This window comes from Tursiops truncatus, chromosome 3 (assembly GCF_011762595.2).
Source record: "Tursiops truncatus isolate mTurTru1 chromosome 3, mTurTru1.mat.Y, whole genome shotgun sequence".
NCBI lineage: Eukaryota > Metazoa > Chordata > Mammalia > Artiodactyla > Delphinidae > Tursiops > Tursiops truncatus.
The window spans coordinates 150,872,457-150,878,582 of record NC_047036.1 but is presented as its reverse complement, the minus strand read 5'-3'; positions in this window follow the sequence as shown (position 1 = coordinate 150,878,582).

Below are 6,126 nucleotides of genomic sequence, written 5' to 3'. Positions count from 1 at the left end.
ATAGACATTTCTCCAAAGAAGATATACAGACTGCCAACAAACACACGAAACAATGCTCAACATCGTTAATCATTAGAGAAATGCAAATCAAAACTACAATGAGATATCATCTCACACCAGTCAGAATGGCCATCATCAAAAAATCTAGAAACAATAAATGCTGGAGAGGGTGTGGAGAAAAGGGAACACTCTTGCACTGCTGGTGGGAATGTAAATTGATACAGTCACTATGGAGAACAGTATGGAGGTTCCTTAAAAAACTACAAATAGAACTACTATATGACCCAGCAATCCCACTACTGGGCATATACTCTGAGAAAACCATAATTCAAAAAGAGTCATGTACCAAAATGTTCATTTCAGCTCTATTTACAATAGCCAGGACATGGAAGCAACCTAAGTGTCCATCATCGGATGAATGGATAAAGATGTGGCACATATATACAATGGAATATTACTCAGCCATAAAAAGAAACGAAACTGAGTTATTTGTAGTGAGGTGGATGGACCTAGAGTCTGTCATACAGAGTGAAGTAAGTCAGAAAGAGAAAAACAAATACTGTATGCTAACACATATATATGGAATCTAAGAAAACAAACAAACAAACAAACAAAAAGCAGTCATGAAGAACCTAGGGGTAAGACAGGAATAAAGACACAGACCTACTAGAGAATGGACTTGAGGATATGGGGAGGGGGAAGGGTAAGCTGTGACAAAGTGAGAGAGTGGCATGGACACATATACACTACCAAAGGTAAGGTAGATAGCTAGTGGGAAGCAGCCGCATAGCACAGGGAGATCCGCTCAGTGCTTTGTGACCACCTAGATGGGGGAGATAGGGAGGGTGGGAGGGAGGGAGATGCAAGAGGGAAGAGATATGGGAACATATGTATAACTGATTCACTTTGTTATAAAGCAGAAACTAACACACCATTGTAAAGCAATTATACTCCAATAAAGATGTTACAAAAAAAAAAAACACAGAGAAATGGTCAGATGACTGACAGGAAAAGAAATTTACAAGACAGCAGCCTAACTACCAATTCTCTAAAGATTGTCATTTATTAAGGAGAACTAATAAAATATGAAAATACATTGAAAATAAAAAAAATAAAATAAAATAAAGGTGCTTATTTTAGTCCTAAATATGCAGTTTGCTCCATCAGGTAGGATTCTTATCCCTGAGGCCAGAGCTGAGTTTTTGGCATCTTCTCAGAGACTTTTATAGGATCAGCATGGCTCTGCAGATTTGCCCCAACCCAAAGGCTTGGCTCAGAGACCAAGAATCCATGTGGGAAGGTAACTGAAAAACAAGTATTGTAGGGCTCTGCTCTGCTGCAGGTATCCTGAACTTTAATTATCCAGGTTTTTCTCTGGAGCTCTCTATACAACACTCTAGATATGACTGTGGGCTTTGAATAGAAACCCTAATTGCCACTCTACCCCCTGGCCAATCTATCCTCTTCCCCTAGAAGAATGATGATCTAATATTTCTGGAGAATTTCCACCTGAGGTATATGTCTCTGTAAATGATCTAATAATATGGGTAAGAACAGGCAAAACAAGATCAGTCTGTTCTGGAGGCTAGGTCTAGGAATCCATAACCTGATACATTTCTCTATTTTTCACAAATAATGATGAAAATGGATTCCTCTGGAGAGAGTGGAGAAACAGAAAGAGGATCCCACATCATAGATGATCTAGAAAAATGTCTCAAAAGTTAATCTTGAGCTCAATCCTGGGGCACTAAATTTCCTCAGAAAAAAAAGAGAGATGTCTTTATCATCTGAAGCACACTCTGCCTCAGGCAGCTGGGCACTGAGCATTCTTACTAGTAGAGTTCCATACCTGCATCACAGAGCTCTGTATGGGACAGTCACAATGGGTTCTTGAGGCTGGGGGTGGGAGCACAAGAAGCGGAAGAACCCTTAGTACCTCTCCTCACACTCGAGTCTAGCAGACCCCACCACACATCCTGGACCAACTGCATCCCCTCACCCTCCTCTGGGCTTTGTTATTTTCCACTTCCAACCTTTCTGCGTATAATAACAATAATTACCCTAGTACAATTCTCCATTTATTCCCCACATCACCAAAGCTAGGTTCAGCTTTGATCTTACCATTTCCATAGCCTCAAAAGTCTGGAGTTTTGCCAGAAGTTTTTTGTTAATTCTCAGGGATTTACAATCTCAGAATGTCTTCTATTTTCAACTCTGGCTCTGGTTTTGCTTTGCATAAAGCCATGGAACTCAGTTTCCTCCTTCAGATTTCCCCCAAAACATAGACTCTCACAGGAAAGCTTAAGTAAGCAAGGTAGTCTCTACTAAAGATAATTCATGGGTGGCAAAAAGGGAGTGTGGTGCCATGGCAAAAAATATTTTTTAATTTAAAAAATTGTGGTAAAATATATATTTACCATCTTACCCATTTGTAAGTGTTCACTTAAGTGGCCTTTAGTCACATTGTTGTGCACGCATCACCAACACCCATCTCTAAAACTCTTTTCATCTTGCACAGCTGAAACTCTGCAGCCATTAAACAATAACATCCCAATTCTCCCCTTCCTTCAGCCCCTGGCAACTGCCATTCTATGTCTGTCTGTATGAATTTCACGACTCTAGGAACTTTGTATCAGTAGAATCATACAATATTTGTCTTTATGTGACTGGCTTATTTTCACTTAGTATATGTCTTCAGTGTTAACGCAGGTTGTAGCATGTAGAATTTCCTTTTTAAGGCAGAATAATATTCCTTTGTATGTATACACCACATTCTGTTTAGCCATTTATCCTTTGATGGACACTGGGTTGCTTCCACTTTTCGGCTACTGTGAATAATGCTACTGTGAACATAGGAGTACAAATATATCTTTGAGACCCTGCTTTCAATTCTTTTGGGTATATGCCCAGAAGTAGAATTGCTGGATAATATGGTAGTTTTATTTTTAACTTTTTGAAGAAATGCCGTACTGTTTTTCACAGTGGTTGTACCATTTTACATTCCTACCAACAATGCACAAGGGTTCCAATTTCTCTATATCCTCAAGAATAATGTTGTTTTCTGTTTTTCGTGGTAGTAGCCATCCTAATGAGTGTGAGGTGGTATCTCATTGTAGGTTTGATTTGCATTGCTCTAATGATTAGTGATGTTGAGTGTTTTGGCCATTTGTAAATCTTCTTTGGAGAAATATCTATTCAAGTCCTTTGCTCATTTTTGAATTTGGTTGTTTATTTTGTTGTTGTTGAGTTTTAGGTGTTCTCCTTATGTTCTGAATATTAATCCTTCATAAGATATACAGTGTGCAAAATTTCTCCCATTCTGTGTGTTGCCTTTTTACTCTGTTGATAATGTGTCTTTTGAGGCACAAAATTTAAAAATTTTCATGAGGTCCAATTTGTCTGTCTTTTCTTTTGTTACTGGTGCTTTTGGTGTCATATCTAAGAAATCATTTCGAAGTTTAATGTTATGAAGACTTTGTCCTATATTTTCTTCAGTGTTATAGTTTTACATATAGGCCCTTGATCTATTTTGAATTAATTTTTGTATATGGTGTTAGGTAAGTGTACAACCTCATTCTTTTGCATGGAAATATCCAGTTTTCCCAGCACCATTTGTTGAAACAACTGTCCTTTCCCTACTGAATGGTCTTGGCACCCTTATCAAAAATCATTTGACCAGGGCTTCCCTGGTGGCGCAATGGTTGAGAGTCCGCCTGCCAATGCAGGGGACACGGGCTCGTGCCCCGGTCTGGGAAGATCCCACATGCCGCAGAGCGGCTAGGCCCGTGAACCATGGCCGCTGAGCCTCCGCGTCTGGAGCCTGTGCTCCGCAATGGGAGAGGCCACAACAGTGAGAGGCCCGCGTATCGCAAAAAAAAAAAAAAAAAAAAAAATCATTTGACCATACATGTGAGGGTTTATTTCTGGCCCCTCTAGTCTATTCCATTGGCCTACAAGTCTGTCTTTATGCCAATACTACAATGTTTTGATTTCTGTAGCCTTGTAGTAAGTTTCAAAATCAGGAAGTGTGAGCTCTGCAGTTTTATTCTTCCTTTTTCAAGATTGTTTTGGCTATTTGGAGTCCCTTGATATTCCACATGAATTTTAGGATGGAATTTTCCATTTCTGCAAAAAACATTATTAGGATTTTGATAGGGATTTCACTGAATTTGTAGATCACTTTGGGTAGTACTGACATCTTAAAAATATCAAATCTTTTTATTCCATGAGCATGGGATGTTTCCATTTATTTATGTCTTCTTTAATTTCTTTCAACAATGATTTGTAGTTTTCATTGTACAAGTCTTTTGCCTTGGTTAATTCCTCAGCATTTAATCTTTATGAAGCTATTGTAAATGGAATTTCTTTTGGTGAGTTCCATTTCAGATTGTTCATTGTTAGCACATAAAAATGCATCTGATTTTTGTGTGTTGGTTTTGTATGCTGAAACTTTGCTGAGTTCACTTATTAATTCTAACAGCTTGTGTGTTTGTGTGTGTGAGTGTGTGTGTGTGCATGTGTAACCTTCTACATATAAGATTATGTCATCTGCGAACAGAGATAATTTTACTTTCTTTCCAATTTGGATGCCTTTTATTTCCTTCCCTTGCCTAAGTGCTCTGGCTAGAACTTCCAGTACTATATCTTGAATAGAAATGGTAAAGGTGGGCATCCTTGTCTTGGAAGCTTTCTGTCTTTCACCATTGAATATGATGTTTGCTGTGGGTTTTTCATAGGTGGATTTTACTATTTTGAGGTAGTTTCCTTTTATTCTTAATTGTCGAGCATTTTTAAGAGGTGTTACATTTTGTGGAATGCTTTTTCTGCATCAACTGAGATGATTCTTGTCTTTCATTCTGTTAATCTCGTGTACTACTCGATTGCTTTTCATATGTTGAAATGAATAAGTCCCACTTCATCATGGTATATAAGCCTGTTAGTGTGTTGTGGAATTTGGTTTGCTAGTATTTTGTTGAAGACTTTTTGTCAGTGTTCATAGGATGTTTGTCTATAGTTTTCTTTTCCTGTAGTATCTTCTTCTGGTTTGGTAGCAGAGTAATATTGGCCTCATAGAATGAGTTAGGAAGTGTTCACTCCTCTTCAGTTTTTGGAAAAATTTTGTGAAGATTGATATTATTCTTTAAATAATTGGTAGAATTTATTTTAGTGAAGTCACCAGGTCCAGGGCTTTTTTTGTTGTTGTTTTTGGGAGATTTTTGATTATGGATTTAATCTCCTTATTAGTTATAGGTCTATTCAGATTTTCTATAACTTTGCAATTTAGTTTTGGTAGGTTTTGTGTTTCTAGGAATTTGTCCATTTCATCTAGGTTATTCAATTTGTTGGTGTACAGTTGCTCATAGTACTCTTTTATAATCTTTTTTATTTCCATAAAAGTGGTAGTAATATGCCTACTTGCATTTCTGATTTAATAATTTGAGTCTTCTTTCCTTTCTCTTAATTAATCTAGCTGATAGTTTGTTAATTTTGTGGATCTTTTCAAAGAAGCAACTGTTCTTTCTTTTTTTTTTCGGTACGCAGGCCTCTCACTGTTGTGGCCTCTCCCGTTGCAGAGCACAGGCTCCAGACGCGCAGGCTCAGCAGCCATGGCTCACGGGCCTAGCCACTCCGCGGCATGTGGGATCTTCCCGGACCCGGGCACGAACCCATGTCCCCTGCATCGGCAGGCGGACTCTCAACCACTGCGCCACCAGGGAAGCCACAAAGAACCAACTTTTGCTTTCACTGGTTTTCTCTATTATTTTTCTATTCTCTATTTCATTTATCCCTGCACTAATATTTATTACTTAATTCATTCTATTAGCTTTGGGTTGTTTCTTCTTCTTTTTCCAGTTCCTTAAATTGTAAAGTTAGGTTTTGGACTTGAGATCTTGTGGGGTTTTTTTTTTGCGGTACGCGGGCCCCTCACCGCTGTGGCCTCTCCCGCCGTGGAGCACAGGCTCCGGACACGCAGGCCCAGCGGCCATGGCTCACGGGCCCAGCCACTCCGCGGCATGTGGGATCCTCCCAGACCGGGGCACGAACCCGCGTCCCCTGCATTGGCAGGCGGACTCTCAACCAGGGCGCCACCAGGGAAGCCCGAGATCTTGTTTTTTAATGTAAGTG